Source organism: Triticum urartu, chromosome 5, assembly GCF_003073215.2.
Source record: "Triticum urartu cultivar G1812 chromosome 5, Tu2.1, whole genome shotgun sequence".
Classification (NCBI taxonomy): domain Eukaryota; kingdom Viridiplantae; phylum Streptophyta; class Magnoliopsida; order Poales; family Poaceae; genus Triticum; species Triticum urartu.
This window is the reverse complement of record NC_053026.1, coordinates 213,190,945-213,208,456: the sequence shown is the minus strand read 5'-3', so window position 1 is coordinate 213,208,456 and position 17,512 is coordinate 213,190,945.

The following is a 17,512-nucleotide window of genomic DNA, read 5'->3' as shown; positions in this document are numbered from 1 at the left end:
TATGTTTTGGTACCTTACGTTCCGCTATATCGGCTAAGGTAGCACTAGGAGAACTACTGCGATTGTGCCCCGGTTCATCTGGGCTAAGCACCTCAGTAGAGAAAGCTAAAACTGACTGTCATGATAAGGCGAGAGCTGGTTGCTGTTCGAGAGGTCTCGAGTCCCTAAAGACTTATGCCGCTTAGAGCGAGGAGTCGGCTTTGTCTGGCTTAAAGGCATGTATAGCGCCCCAAATTCAGCCTTCCGAATACTAGGGGCTTCGCCAAAATTTAAAATTGTAGACTTCTATGGCTAAGTGAGAGTGATAAAGCATTATAGTCTGATTGCCTTGTTCGTTGTGCTGAGCACCTCCCTCGAAGGACCCAACAATGGGAAAAAGAGTGCTCAGATTTATCCCAAACACCCCAACACTTAGGGCATGGGGGCAGAAGCCGACGACTGGCCATCTCTCAGACTTAATAAACAGCCGCATAGAAGGAAATATTTTAAATTCAGACAAGCGTTGCATAGCGCATATAAACAAGTTTTCATAATACAGGATCACACGAGCAAGTTCATTCAAAAATTACATCCTTCGCACACTCGTCCGCCACAAGACGGGCACCCTTCAGGAGACCCTCATAATACATTTCGGGGTGGCGATGCTCCTTGCCATACGGCGGCCCCTCCTTCACCAGCTTCTCGACGTCCATCTTGGCCCAATGCACCTTCGCACGGGCAAAAGCCCGGCGGGCAACTTCGATGTAGACGGACCGCTTGATGACTTCCAGCCGGGGGCAGGAGTCCACAAGCCGCCTCACCAGACCGAAGTAGCTATTGGGAAGGGAGTCGCCAGGCCACATCCGGACTATAAGACCCCTCATGGCCTGTTCGGCCGCCTTGTGCAGCTCGACTAGTTGCTTCAGTTGGTCGCTCATAGGCATCGGGTGTTCGGTGCCATTATACTGAGACCAGAACAACTTCTCCGTCGAGCTTCCCTCCTCGGCCTGTTAATATTTTGCGGCATCCGACACGCTGCGGGGCAAATCTGCGAATGCTCCTGGAGAGCGCCGGACTCGGGTAAGTAACAAGTAATTTACTTTCACATGCTTGCTTTGCATATTGAAGGCCTTACCCGCCGCTATCTTCCTCATCGCCTCAATTTCCTAGAGGGACTTTTGGGCTTCAGCCTTGGCATGCTTTGTCGAGGGCCGCGGTAAGATCGGACTCTCGCGTCTTCGAGTCAAGCTCCAAAGCCTTGTGCTTCTTCATGAGAGCCTGGAGCTCTTGCTGCACCTCGCCCACCCGCGCCTCTTGTTTTTCTCGCTACGTGCGCTCCTTGGCCGCGTTGTTTTCGGCCTCGGATAGCTCTTGCTTCAGGGTCGCCACTTCGGACGTGGCCCCTGGCACATCCATGATGATCATATCATTTTGCAACCACATCTTCTTATATATATATATATATATATATATGGACAAGGCATTACTTACCTTTGTTCTCCTCGAGCCGCCTCTTGGCAAGACCGAGCTCTTTCTCGGACCACTTGAGGTTCTGCCTCAGCGCAGCGACCTCCGCAGTCAGTGCGGCAGAGGTCAGCAGCGAAGCCTGCATACGCATACAGACATACTTATATTACACTCCTGCAGATATTATTTGATCCTCTATTCGGCTTTTCTTTGTGAACACCAAATAGAGCATCAGGGGCTACTGTCTATGCAGTAATATTTTTCCTATATTTTAAATACTTACCTCAAAGCCTGTTAGAAGGCTGGTACAGGCTTCAGTAGGCGGACTGAACCTTCTTGATCACCGCACTCATAATAGTGCGGTGCTCTTTGTCGATGGAAGCGCCGCGAAGCGCTCCCAGCAAATTGTCCGGTGCCTCTGGATGGACAAAGGTCACCGGCACGGGCGGCTTGCCCCTCTTGGAAGGGGGCCACCTGCTGGAGTCCGGAACCACTGGAGGTTCCGGCGCGACGTTCGGCTGGGGGCCGAACTTGTAGCCCTTGGGAGTCTTGCTTCCTTCGCGCCTGGAGTCCGGAAGGTCACCTTGAGGCGCCTCCGGGACTGTCTCCCCCTGGCTCGGTGCCCCTTGGGACAGTACCTCGACATCGTCCATAGGGCGAGGAGAGGAGGCGGTTGGAAGTGTATCACTATCCATATCCGATGAGTCCAAGGAGCTGTCCGACGAGGATACGTCGTACGGGCTCGGGGCGGACTGCATGATCATATTCGACGTTAGGAGAAGAAGTGCAATAAAAGTATGCTATGAGTTACTCTGGTATATGAATACTTACGACCTCGCCAGGGGCTTGGCCCTGAGTAACCACTTGTCTTCACCGTCCGCGGCGGTGGTGGAACAGTCCGGAAGGAGAGTCCTTCCCTTCTTGGACCCTTCGGCCTCCCCGGTTGGGGCGGCCTTCCTTTTCTTGTCTCCCCCGGCTGGAGGGGGAGAGTCTTCATCTTTCTCCTCCTCGTTTTCATGGGAGGAGTGCGTCTCGGAGTTATCGGACGATGAGTCCGATACCACCTGGCGCTGGGAACTCTTTCGGGTTCCCTTGGCCTTCTTCTTGGTCTTCTCCGGCACCTCATAAGGAGCCGGAGTCCGCATCTCTGTTAGGAGAGCGTCCGCAGGGTCTTCGGGCAGAGGGGCCGGACAGTTAATCTGCTCCGATGTCTCCACCCAGTCCTGTCAAAGGCATGGGAGCTTAGACCCCGCACATGGTTAAGCTATGGGAAATAAATACCCTACCAGATGTACAGAACTTACCGGATTCGCAGGGCGCTTCGTGCTTAGCCCGCGGTCCTCGGTAAGAGAAGGAGGGACCTCGGCGCCCTTGAACAACACCTTCCAGATGTCCTTATACATCGTGTCGAAGAGCTCGCGTAGAGTCTAGTGCTGGGCCGGGTCGAACTCCCATAAGTTGAAAGCCCATTGTTGACACGGGAGGATCCGGCGGAAGAGCATGACCTGGACTATGTTGACAAGCTTAAGTTTCTTGCTTGTCATGTTCCGGATACACTTCTGGAGTCCGTCCAGCTCCACCGATGAACCCCAGGACAGACCCTTCTCCTTCCAGGAAGTGAGCCGCGTGGGGATTCTGGATCGAAACTCGGGGGCCGCCACCCAGTTGGTGTCACGCGTCTCGGTGATGTAGAACCACCCCGATTGCCACCCCTCTATGGTCTCCACGAAGGAGCCCTCGAGCCACGTAACATTGGGCATTTTGCCCACCATGGCTCCGCTGCATTCCGCTTGTTGGCCGCCAACCACCTTCGGCTTAATATTGAAGGTCTTCAGCCACATGCCGAAGTGGGGCCGGATGCGGAGGAAAGCCTCGCACACGAAGATGAATGCAGAGATGTTGAGGATGAAATTCGGGGCAAGATCATGAAAGTCCAGCCCATAATAGAACATAAGGCCATGGACGAATGGATGGAGGGGAAACCCTAGTCCACGGACGAAGTGGGGGAGGAAAACCACCCTTTCATGAGGTTCCGGGGTAGGGACGATCTGCCCCGCAGCTGGCAGCCGGTGTGCGATATCCGCGGCTAAGTATCCGGCCCCACATAGTTTTTTGATGTCTCTCTCCGTGACGGAGGAGACCATCCACTTGCCTCCCGCTCCGGACATGTTTGGAGAGGATTGAGGAGAAGGATGTGGACTTGGGCGCTGGAGCTCTAGTGCGCGAAAATGGATGAGCAAGGAGGAAGAAGGCGTGGGTAGAAAAAGGTTAAACCATATCCCTTTATAAGGGCAGACGAAACTATGCGCCCCCACCAGCCTGGTAAAACTTGCTTATCCCCCAAGCGCCGTAATTGATGGCGCGGTTGGGTTACCCACGTCTGTATTGATGGTAATCCCGTAATAAGGGGACACGATCTCTGCTTCGACAAGACATGCCAAGGGAACTGCCTCGCAAAACACGCTGAGATTGGTTGTAAAAAACGATCCGAATAAAGACCTGGCTGTGGTGTGATGTCACACTATGGGGTACATCAGCAGATTAGATCTGTGGAAACATTATTCTCTCTATGGTGGTATGTGGAACTTGTTTTGCAGAGCCGGACACGATCCTCGTGTTCAAAATCTTCTATGAAGTATTCGGAGAAGGAACCCGCCTTGCAATGCCAAAGACAATCTGCGCGCCAGACTCATCGTCATTGAAGCCTGGTTCAGGGGCTACTGAGGGAGTCCTGGATTGGGGGGTCTCCGGACAGCCGGACTATATCCTTTGGCCGGACTGTTGGACTATGAAGATACATGATTGAAGACTTCGTCCCGTGTCCGGATAGGACTCTCCTTGGCGTGGAAGGAAAGCTTGGCAATACGGATATGTAGATCTCCTTCCTTGTAACCGACTCTGTGTAACCCTAGCCCCCTCCGGTGTCTATATAAACCGGAGGATTTTAGTCCGTAGGACAACATACAATCATACCATAGGCTAGCTTTTAGGGTTTAGCCTCTCTGATCTCGTGGTAGATCTACTCTTGTACTACTCATATTATCAAGAATAATAAAGCAGGACGTAGGGTTTTACCTCCATCAAGAGGGACCGAACCTGGGTAAAACATCATGTCCCCTGCCTCCTGTTACCATCCGCCCTAGACGCATAGTTCGGGACCCCCTACCCGATATCCATCGATTTTGACACCGACAGGGGGTCAATGTGATGACACATCATCGCTGACCGGTCAATCTTAGTTCTTTTAGGGGTACCAACCAATCTTAGTGACCAATCACTGTTGATTCATACCACTTGAAGAATTTTTATACCCAGCCGACAACACATAAAACTAGCTAACCACTCACGCCCAGGTCCCCTGTCCTCTTCCTCTCATGGCAGCCACTGTGCCCGTGCCCACATCACCGTCTTCCCATGCGCTGACTTGTCTCCTCCTTCACCTAATGGCCTGCAAGTGCACATGGTTTAGTTGTAGCCTTTTCGAAGTAAGAGTATCGATCCCACAGGAGCACATGAATTAGACTTTTGCCTCTTGTAGTGAATTATGTATTTTTATGCTTGCGGATAATTGTAGACTTAAAGCAAAGTGAGGAAAAAAATAAATTGTGATTGAGTGGTGGAACAAATTTTGAAGTAAATAACACAAAAGTAAATAAAGAACAATTGCCAGAGTGACCGATGGAACAACAAAGGAATAAGGCATTCCCAGGGAGTCCGAAATCCCAATTGGTATGTTTCTAGTGCACCATGCATGGGCATAGTATGGGATGAATACTTGAGCCAATGTTGATGATTATGCTGGGCGGAGCCGGTACAGAACACGTTCTATTGGAAGTAGACTTCGTGCCATGCATGCCACCATCACAGTCTCCCCCATAGGGTTACAACTCATGATAATTAAGAGTTTACCCCATGGACGCTGATACGTCTCCAACGTATCTATAATTTATGAAGTATTCATGCCATGTTTACAACAATTTTATATGGCTTTGGTATGATTTGCATGGAACTAACCCAGACTAACGTTGTTTTCAGCAGAACTACCGTGGTGTTGTTTTTTGTGCAGAAATGAAAGTTCTCCAAATGAGCTGAAACTTTCTGACGATTTTTTTGGTACAAAAGAGGCACTAGAAGCTTCGTGAGGGGACCAGAAGGTGAAGGAGGTGATCACAACCCACTAGGGCATGCTAGGGGCCTTACCCGTGTGCTGGTGGGTTGTGGTCACCTCGAGGCCCATCTTCATGTGAGACCGACACCAAAAAATTATGTAAATACAGAAACCCCCATAAATAACCCTAGATCAGAAGTTCCGCCGCAGCAAGCCTCTGTAGCCATGAAAAGCCAATCTAGACCCCATTCCGGTACCCTGCAGGAGGGGGAAATCATCACCGGTGGCCATCTTCATTATCCCGGTGGCCACCATGATGAGGAGGGAGTAGTCCACCCACGGGGCTGAGGATTTGTACCAGTAGCTATGTGTTTATTCTCTCTCTCTCTCTCGTGCTCTTGACTGGGCACGATCTTGATGTATCACGAGATTTGATAATAGTCGGATCATATGGTGTTTCCCCCCTCTATCTTATTATGATGAATTGAGTTTTCCCTTTGAGATTTCACTTTTATCGGATTGAATACTTTATTGGATTTGAGAGCACTTGATGTATGTCTTGGCACTCAACTCGTAGATTCCCGCGATGACATTTGGGTAATCTATGCATAGGGGTTGATGCACGTTTTTGTCCTTGTTTCTCTGGTAGAAATATTAGGGCACTCTATGAGGTTCTTTGTATTGGATTGATTATTATGAATCTGAAATTGTTTGATGTATATCGTATAATCAACTCACGGATACTCGTGGTGACATTGGGTATCTAGGTGACATTAGAGTTGGTTGATGTGTATCATATGGTGTTATTTTAATACGAACTCTTGGATAGATCAATCAGAAAGGAGAACTTTGAGGTGGTTTCGTACCCTACAAACAATTTCTTCTTATGTTCTGCGCTAGATATGAACTTTGGAGTGATTCTTCATCGCACATTGAGGGATGTGTCGGGGATATACCCCGCGGTATGACCCGGCCGGACTTGGCGACTCACCAGAGACCTGGCTGGAGCTTGGCGACTCACTGGCGATCCCCCTGGACATGGCGGTTTACATGTAACCCGCCTGGACATTGTGACTCATTGGAGACCCAGCGGGCGGATCAGACGGACGACAAGGCCCAAGGCCCAGCAGGTCGGCTTATAATCTGGTGGGCCGGCTTAAGAGGAAAGTGTAAGGAATATTCCCTTACAAAGGAAGCAAGACTAGGACTCCACTTGTAATTAAGTAATCCTAATCCTGTTAGGACTAGTCATGTACCCATCCCTTCAATATATATAAGGAGGGGCCGGGCACCCCAAAGAGGAACAAGCAACAAGAAACAATCTCTAGGGCTAGACACAAAGGGGGAGCCGGCTTATGAGGCGACTCTCTCATGAGCATAATGAGACCGGGCCACAAACAACATGTAGGGTTGTTACCGGATGATATTTCCCGGGGCCCGAAGCTATCTAAATCCTTGTCTTGTGTGTTGATCTGCTTCGCGTCTCTCGATTTCGACCAACCCCTTCAAGCTACCGTATAGATGCGTTGGCCTCACGACTAAGTCCTCATACTAGGACATCTGTCGTGACAAATCCACGACAGTTGGCGCCCACCGTGGGGCCAGCGCACGGCGGTTTTGAGTTTTTGGAGGGATTTTTTCTAGGGATCAAGAAGCTCGCGATGTGCCGGATTAACGAGCCGGTACGGAAGGATCTACTTCAACTTCGAGTTCATCAGATTGAGATGGAAATTCTTTTTTAACCTCGGGTTTAAGTCGGAAAAGTAACTACGGCGACGACGGCACACGTATACATCTTCCATGCAAACAAGGGGAGGAGCATCCAAGGTCAACAGATACAACTGCAAAGGAATATTTGAGGCAGCGCACGCGTGATGAGAACAACTATAAAATTCCATGTATGGAGCAACCTCACAAGGAGATCCATCAAGCGTGAAGGATCAATTGTTTTACTGGACGGAAGTGGATAAGGGTCTGAATCTGAGTTGCAGTGATTTTTTGAAAGAAAAAAAATGAAGCCAGGGATTCGTCTCCGCGTCTGGTTCTAAGTCGCCAAACGCCCCCGCTCTGCCTCGGCTGAGAAGCCGCCGTCTTTGAGCCGCGGCCGCATGTGCCGGCTGCATCCCAAGCCGACCACGAGCCGAGGCTGGTCTGGACCCCGCCTCCCGTTCGAGTCGCCACTGCAGGCCTCGCGCCCTCGCCTCGCCTTGCCTTGAGAGCCTGCCCTAGTTTGCCTTCTGCCATGGATGCGCCTCGACCTCACGTGGATTTCGTACACGGTTTTTAAGAAATTACTGATTTGAAGACCCAAAGTTGATTTGCTCTTGTTACATTACGTGGAGTCAAGTTGCTAAGCGTTGGAACGTACTGCTAGCTACTACCGATTGGTCATCTACTGAAGAAAAGAAGAGGGAAAAGCAGACGACGACCCGGAAGCGGACGTACTGCTGCCGGCCCGAGCCGCCCGTCTTCGACGATTTGAGCCGGCCGCGCGCCCGGGCTAGTCGCTGCTGCTGGCTGCGTCCGCACGACATGGCCGTAGCTGCTACCGCGGTCTCCAGCGAGCCGCCGCTCCGCCACCACAAGTCACAGTTGCCATCCCTGACAGTCGCCACGGGCCGCCTCTGCCTAGGCCTGAAACATATAGTTAATACAGGAGTTCACTTCAGCAATGGTTATGAGGAAAGCTGGCTGGTGCACGCAGAGTTTGTACGAATACATGCTGGAGAAAACATCAAGTATTCACGTGGAAGATCAAGTTGAAAGGTCAACCATATTATCAGCACATGCATGTTGGCAGTTTTTTACGGTATGGTCACGTGTATGGCTATTATCAGGGAAGGATTGCTGCTGGATATATTTAGATGAGCTGCTATCAACATTCGAAAAATACCAGATGCTATTTACCCTATTTTAAGCACATATTAATTCATCCGAGCAAAACTACTTTGCCCTGCTGTATTTTATATGCAGGAGAATTGTTCATTACAAAGCAGCATTATACTGCAGAGATGGAGGCGCGCCAACATTACTCAGCACAGGTGGTCGTCCTTACTCAACGGACTCCCGCACCGGCCTACAAACGTCGTGGTCGTCTCTCGCGACCGCACCAGCTTACAACACCATGGACGACTCGCCTGTCCACTCTCGCAGACGGTTCACTCGTCCGCACTGGCTTACAACAAGGAGGACAACTTGCTCGTCCGACCCGGCTTACCATGCCTGCGGTTGACTCGTCTGTCTGCACCGGTTTACAACACCGTGACTGACTCATCTCTCCGAGCCGCCTCTGATGCTGCGGTCGTTTTACTATCCGCCCTGCGGTCCGGCCTATCCAAAGTGTCGGGTTGACTAACGGACTTTACGCACAGATCATCTGCCGTTCACAAACATCAGGTGATATCCATCTAAGTTTATCTATTAAACACTTATTGTTTTTTGTCAAAGAACAATTACTCTGCCCTGTAATATTTTTACACAGGACAATTTTTTATGCCATTATACCTCGGATACGGAGTGCATGCACTAGCATTCGTCCATGCCACGCTGCGTGCAAGCCGCCGTTCCCACGGTCCAGTCTGCATCAACTCGTCAGGACCGCACGAGTTACCCAATAAAGCGCGCACAGGCCACCGTCCCCCGCAGTCCGGTCTACATCAACATACGGCCGACTCGCCCGTCCGTGCCAGCTTACAACGCTGCGGCCGATTCATCTGTCTGCTTGCATGGCCGACTCGCCCATGATTGATTTCAGCTTCACCATGGTGCTCATCAACTCCGCAGTGGATATTTTCTGGCCTAACATATCAGGTGAAATACATCCATTATATTTTTATATTATATATTGCTTTCTTTAAAAGAGCAATTACTCTGGATTGCAAGTTTTCCAATGCAAGACAAATTGTCTACTGCAAAAAGGGATCATTATATCTCTGAGCTATTGGATAGCTCATGCCGGTTTATATCACGGTTAAATATGGAGAATCTCAAGCCAACTCCTCGAGTCATCTTGAGACTCGGGGGCTACAATGACATGACTCGACAAAATCGGCCAGTTTCAGTGAATTCAAGAACTCCGGGTCAATGGAGGGAAGATAACCTGGCCCCGGAGACTACCGCCATATTGGTAGAAATTTAAAGGCCGTCAGAAAATTTCGAGCTCACAATGATGCTTGAGTTTACAATCAGGCTCAAGGTAAATCTGTCTCCCACAAAGCTTTGAAGCTCTAAATATCCGGTTTGAAATTCCGGCTTAAAAAGAATTCGCCCTATAGTGAGTCGTATTACAATTCACTGGCCGTCGTTTTACAACGTCGTGACTGGGAAAACCCTGGCGTTACCCAACTTAATCGCCTTGCAGCACATCCCCCTTTCGCCAGCTGGCGTATGATTACCCTTTGATCCGGCTCATAGTCACATTTACAGGTCATTTGGGGGCTTCCTGTTCAAACATAGGTCGTATTCGACCCAAAGAGAACATAACTGTCGGTACCCTCTTGGTCGGCGCAATGCCAAACTCACTAGGGGGCTTCTTGATCGTATTCGAATCATAGCTTAACCCCTTTTGGGTCCGACTTGGATCGTATTCGAATTAGGGTCGTTAAAAACCTCTCAAGGTCATTTGGGGGCTTCCTGTTCAAACATAGGTCGTATTCGAACCAAAGAGAACATAGCTGTCGGTACCCTCTTGATCGGCGCAGCGCCAAAGCCACTGGGGGCTACATGATCGTATTTGAATCCTAGCTTAACCCCTTTGGTTCGGTTTACTGGTCGTATTTGAATCAAAAGCCTCAAATTCTTCTTTCTATTTTGCTTAAGTTTTTTTAAAACAGTCTTTTGGGTTTGTCTTGAGACTTCTTTTATCATGTCTGAAGCATATATGAGTGGTTTCTATTTAACCCGGATTGACTTTGGATGATAAGTCGCCAGTATATGACAATCATAGACATTTGGAAGTTTTGGCTTCTAAAGATTGGGTTATCGCCCTTACTGAACGGATCACATAAGCCGACAGTATGATTCAATATCACAGATTGCACCATTGGAATCATGCGTTTATCAGTCATTGGATTATTGCTTTTATTGGATACGGCGATGTAAGCCGGCAGTATGAGCTAATTCCACAGGTATGTTTTCCTGGTTATATAAATATGCGAGGTTTGATAACCCGCCCTGGCTTTTGACGTTAAACCGCCAGTATGTTTAGGTTTGGATGGCCTTAATTCTAGTCTTTTCTATACTTGCATAAAGGCTATATTATGTTTGGGTTGTTACCCGCCCTGGCTTTTGACGTTAAGTCGCCAGGGTCTAAGTTGTTTAAACTTTGTGCAGGATTTGCAGAACTATCACTTATATAAATGCTTAAGTCCATGCTCATCATTAAAATTGATGCTTTAAAATGATTATCTGTTCTGGATTTTCTTGAAGGCTATAAGCCGCCGGGTTATAAAAATTCCGGCTTACAATGGAGGCGTATTAAATCGCCATCGGCCAAGAGTCACCGGGTATTTAAGCTCCGGACTTACTTGTCAAGAGATAAGGTATTCAAAGTCGCTTTGGCGCAATGGCTATTATTTTATCAATGGATATGATTTATTCTACAATGGAAGGAATAGTCCCGAGTCGCTGCAGGCTTACGAGCCGGCACTTGGGGGCTACATTATTCAAATCGAGATTATATCAAATATGCAAGTCCCATGTCACTGCCGGCATGCACCATGGCACTTGGGGGCTAATGCAAAGTCATTTTTTGGCTCACTTTATTGAAGATCCGACTCATCACATTATAATGAGCCGACCCTTGGGGGCCACCAATTGCTCCTGTCAACAATTTAAGGTACACAAGTCTTATTCCATTATATTGAAGGGTCTACTGCTCAGTTGGTAAAGCACAAAGCTCTTAACCTTGTGGACGTGGGTTCAAGCCCCATGATGGGGGTTACATCATATGATGTTCTCTTCAAAAAGAAGTATATATAAAGTCCCAGCTCAATATTATCTTACTGAGCCGGCCCTTGGGGGCTGCACGTTGTTGTTCAAGTCTACATGATCATATTTATAAAGTCCCTGCTCATTATTGCATAATGACCCGGCCCTTGGGGGCTACACTGGTTGAAGTTTTTTATGATCATAAGGCAATTACAAGTCCTAGGTTGCTGCAAGCATGACAACCCGGCACTTGGGGGCTACGTATGAGGAATACTTAGTTCTGACTAGTGATTGAGATGACCAACATGGATTTCTTCAAAGTGATAATATTTATATTGAAGCAAGTCTTAAGTCATCACTTTGCTCTGCTCAAGACTTGGGGGCCACAGGTAACACGGATATAAGGAGAAATATTTTTAAAATCTCAGTTTTTGAGCAAACCAGATTGACCAGGCATCACTAATCATTATGACCCGGTGTCTGCAACAATCATAAACCGGCGTCGACAACAACTATGACTCGATGCTATCAATATTTACAAACCGGCAATTTTGGTAATATTAAACCGACAAAGTTCTACATCTTCAAACCGGTTAAAATATCAGATGAGTATTTCAAGACCAATATTTCTTAAACCGGCACTTTGGAACCGGACTCAAGTGGATTATTCTTCACAATATTTCTCTGTGAGAAACCAACGTCAGCGATTTAAGTGTGAAGCTGGCTTTTTGACCCGAATTTTCTAGAAGGAGGAAATGACAAGGACTTAAGGATGATCAGGTGCCGGTTTACAGGAATTCTTAGCCCGGAGCACAGCCTGTCAATTTTGTTCTTGTGTTTATTTTGCAGCATAAGTTTACCATGGATAAATCCAAGCTAATTTGGGGGCTAATGTCGGGGATATACCCCACGGTATGACCCGGCCGGACTTGGCGACTCACCAGAGACCTGGCTGGAGCTTGGCGACTCACTGGTGATCCGCCCGGACATGGCGGTTTACATGTAACCCGCCTGGACATTGTGACTCACTGGAGACCCGACGGGCGGATCAGACAGACGACAAGGCCCAAGGCCCAGCAGGCCGGCTTATAATCTAGTGGGCTGGCTTAAGAGGAAAGCCTAAGGAATATTCCCTTACAAAGGAAGTAAGACTAGCACTCAACTTGTAATTAAGTAATCCTAATCCTATTAGGACTAGTCATGTAACCCATCCCTTCAACATATATAAGGAGGGGCAGGGCACCCCAAAGAGGGACAAGCAACAAGAAACAATCTCTAGGGCTAGACACAAAGGGGGAGCCGGCTTATGCGGCGACTCTCTCATGAGCATAATGAGACCTAGCCACAAACAACATGTAGGGTTGTTACCGGATGATATTTCCCGGGGCCCGAAGCTATCTAAATCCTTGTCTTGTGTGTTGATCTGCTTCGCGTCTCTCGATTTCTACCAACCCCTTCAAGCTACCGGATAGATGCGTTGGCCTCACGACTAAGTCCTCATACTAGGACATCTGCCGTGACAAATCCACGACAGGATGGTTATATGATCCAATTATATTAGCATTGTTGAGAGATTGCACTAGCGAAAGTACGGACCCTAGGCCTCATTTTCAAGCATTGCAATATCATTTGTGCTCACTTTTGTTACTTGCTACCTTGCTCTTTTTTATTGTTACTATTACAAAAATCAATATCTACTATCATTACTACACTTGTATCACCATCACTTCGCCGAACTAGTGTACGTATACAGGTTACCATTGTATTTGGTGTGTTGGGGACACACGAGCTTTTTATTACTTAGTTGCAGGGTTGTTTGAGAGAGGCCATCTTCATCATACGCCTCCCACAGAGTGATAAACCTTAGGTCATCCACTTGAGGGAAAATTGCTACTGTTCTACAAAACTCTGTGCTTGGAGGCCCAACACGAGTCTACAAGAACAAGTTATGTAGTAGACATCAAGTCTTTTTTGGCGTCGTTGCCGGGGAGGTGAGTGCTTGAAGGTATATCTTTAGATCTTGCAATTGAATGTTTTAGTTTCTTGTTTTATCAGTAGTTTGGTTTATAAAAGAAAACTACAAAAAATGGAATTGAGGTTGCATCATATTATTCATATTTATAATGTCTTTCATGAAAATGATTGAAAGGAAAATTGTGCTCAGTTGATAGAAGAAGAATTATATAAAATGTTTGACAAAAATCTTTGAATGATGAGCATGATTGCAATGTTGTTGGTATGAAATCTTTGTATATCCATGATGCTAACGATATGCAAAGCCATAAGCTTGGGGATGCTTTATTTGATGAGGATGATATTTTTAGTCCCCCAAGTTTTTATGAGAAAATTTATTATGATGATTGCATGCCTCCTGTTTATGATGATTATATTCACGAAAGTGGGTTTGGAAGTGTGTAAACTCTAGGTACTAATGATCCCACTATTTTGGAGGGTGTTGAATCTTATTGTGATATTTATGAAAGTGGATTTGGAGAGGTCATGACTTTATTTAATGATGAATCCACTATTCTGGAAGAGGTTCCAATTGCCTATGACAACAAAGTTCCTACCTATGATGATTATGGTGATGACATGTATGTTATAAAGAGTAATGATACCTACAAAACTTGTCATCATGATTTTAATTTTCAATTTGGTTATGCCAATCAAGTGTCACGTGATAGTTATTTTGTTGAGTTTGCTCCCACCACTATTCATGAGAATAAACTTGCTTATGTGGAGAGTAATAAAATTTCCATGCTTGTGGATCATGAAAAGAATGCTTTATGTGATAGTTATATTGTTGAATTCAATCATTATGCTACTGAAAATTATTATGAGGGAGGAACATATGCTTATAGGTATTGCAATAATATAAAGTTTCCTCTCTATGTGTTAAAAATCTTGAAGTTCCACTTGTTCTGCCTTCCTATGCTAGTTGATTCTTCCTCCCAAAAACTATTTGATCATAAAATCCCTATGCATAGGAAGTGGGTTAGGATTAAATGTGCATTCCATGTGTTTCATTATGCTCCCATTATGTTTCAATTCTTGTCTTCTATGTGAGCATCAATGAAATCATCATGCCTAGCTAAAAAGGCATTAAAGAAAAGCGCTTGTTGGGAAACAAACCAACATTTATACCTACTGTTTTCGTTTGTTCACATGATTAACCTACTGTATTAATAATGTTTTATAGCTTTTGTTTCAATAAGGTGCCAAATAAAGACTTTGGGATCGTGTGGATGATAGTTGATTTGATTCTGTGCAAAAACAGAAACTTTTGCACCCAGCCCTGGAATTTTGTAAATTCACAAATACGTGATTTTGCTTTGAATGTTTTATAGATAATTGGTATACAATTTTCCCACGTTTTCCTAAATTTTCAGAATTTGTACAGCAGCAGAAGTATGTCACTTGCCTAGATCATTACAGACTATTATGTTTTTGACAGATTCTGTTTTCAATGCATAGTTTGCTTGTTTTTCTACTTTCTATGGCTTATATTGCTCAATATAAATGACGGAAATGATAAGGTACACTAGGAATATTGTGAGAACAATTATGAATATTGTCTTTGACACTACCAAAGTGAATGATTTGTTTGATGTGGTTCACCTGACCTCTGGTGAAGGGATTTGGCTTCTTCCCTGAGCATCCATTGCCATTTCCATTCTTTGCTCCAGGACACTAGGTGGCATAGTGTCCAGTCTTCCCGCACTTCAAACAAGTAATGTGACTTAGATCCTTCTTGGCGGGTGTAGCGGGGTTGGAACGGTTCTGACTGGTGTTTCCTCCATTTCCATTACCATTTTTAGGGCCACTATGGTTGTGTGAACTTCCTCCATTGTGATAATGGCCTCCATGGTTATGATGGGTGTGTCCTCCCGAGTATGGGGTAAAATGAGGCTTCTGCTGAGCTCCAGAGTTGTACTTCCCCTGTCCATACTTCCGTTTGTGGTTCTCTATCTGCTACTGCTTGCCTTCAATCATGAGGGCCCTGTCTACCAACTCCTGGTAGTTGGTGAATGTTGCCACCATCAACTGCATACTCAGCTCATCATTCAACCCCTCAAAAAGCTTCTCCTGCTTCGCGGCATCTGTGGCCACACCATTTGGGGCATAGCGAGTTAACTTGCTGAACTCATCCACGTACCGCGCCACATCACGATTTCCCTGGTGTAAGTTGTGGAACTCACATTTCTTCATACTCATAGCTCCAGCTGAGACATGTGCAGTGCGGAATGCTTGCTGAAACTGATCCCAAGTGACATTGGCCACAGGGAAAGTGGTGGTGTAGTTCTCCCACCATGAAGCTGCGGGTCCATCCAGTTGATGTGCGGCAAAGCGCACCTTCTCAGCATCTATGCAACCTGTGGTGGTCAGCTCCCTTCCAATCTTGCGGAGCCAGTCATCAGCAACAATTGGCTCGGTGCTGCTAGAGAACACCGGTGGATTCAACCTTAGAAAACGGGCTAAGTTGTCCACTGGGGGTGGTGGTGGTGGGTTGTTGCTGTTGTTGTTGTTGTTGCCTTGGTTCTAAACTAGCAACTAAATCAGGGCCTTCTGCTGTTGGATCAACTGAGTGAGCTCCGGCGGGAAGGCAAATGTGGGGTCATGTTTCGGTGGCATTTGATAGGTTTAGAGGGGTGAGAACAGAATAGAGTGAGGTCTAAAGAGATATTTCACTATCCATATGCACATGAGACAAACACATTCATTCCACACCACTCAATCAAACAAGATTCATACGATCGATCTAAGATACCGTTACAAAATCTCGTGGACTACTACTATATACATGGAAGTACTCTAATGGTAATATGGTGGTCGACTAGAAATTTTGATCGGTGGAAGATCCATAATATCTACTCCAGCTTCGTCTTCATAATCATCACTGTTGTTGGGGTCGGAGTCTATGTCGTCTAGTATGATGTAATCTTCTGAATGAATGTCCACTCCAGGTTCATGATCCCCCATGAATATCCCTAGCTTCTTCTTCAGGTATTCATTCTTCTCTAGTAGTACATCAATATCTTCTTCATATCCATCGTGCGTAGCTTTAAGTTCTTCCTCCAGCTCCATGTTCTGAGTCATCGCCTTCTTCGTGTCTATCATGTTGGCGCACATCTGGTTCTCATAGCGTCGAATGTGCTAGTTCAACTCCTGTATGTAGGCTGCAATGGATTTATCCTTCCTGGTATGAATCATCTCCCGTTGCTCATCTCGGCGTCCACATATCTAGTAGGTGGTGTCCTTAAGATCCATGTTGTACACCTCTCCTATGCGTCCAATGGCGATGTGGGCGTCCATGCTCTTTCCTAAACTCCAGGTTGGTGCGTCAAAAGAGAACTCGATGAGCTCGGTAATTGGTGCAAACGTCCTCCCTAGAACATGAACTTGAATCGTCCAGTGCTCCTCTTCTCGTAAAGTGGCGGTGAAGGTTCCAGTGAAGCATGGTATGACGATGTTCAGGTACCTAGTGACTTCCTTCAAGTGTCGTCTGAAAGGTGTGTCGTCATCCGGTTGAGTGAACTTGTTGCTTGGGTCCGCCATCTATAGAGTAGAAATGGAGAAGAGTTAGAAATGAGTAGAGAAGGTATCCTGTGGCTTTTGATATTGGTCGCGTCGTACAGTCAGCGTGTGCTCTGATACCATCTTGTAGAGACCCGATCCCAATGGACCGTATTCTCTGTGCTTAAGTGTCATCCATGGATCGGTATTGCTGACACACACAGTACTCGAGGATTTATAGTAGAGTTTAATCACACACTTATTACATCGAGTGTCTCAAAAAGAGTACTTGTTACAATAATATGGCTGAAGGCCATCTAAATAAGATAACTGTGGAAGCATCAAAGATAAATGAGTCCATCCAACTCCACGACAAAACTGAGTGCATGAGAATGACCTATCGCACCTTACTCTTTGTCTGGAAATTCTGCAACATGATACGTTGCAGCCGTGTAGGTCAGCACGTGGAATATGCTGGCTATGGTTATCATTTGCATAAAGCTAATTTTCTCCTAC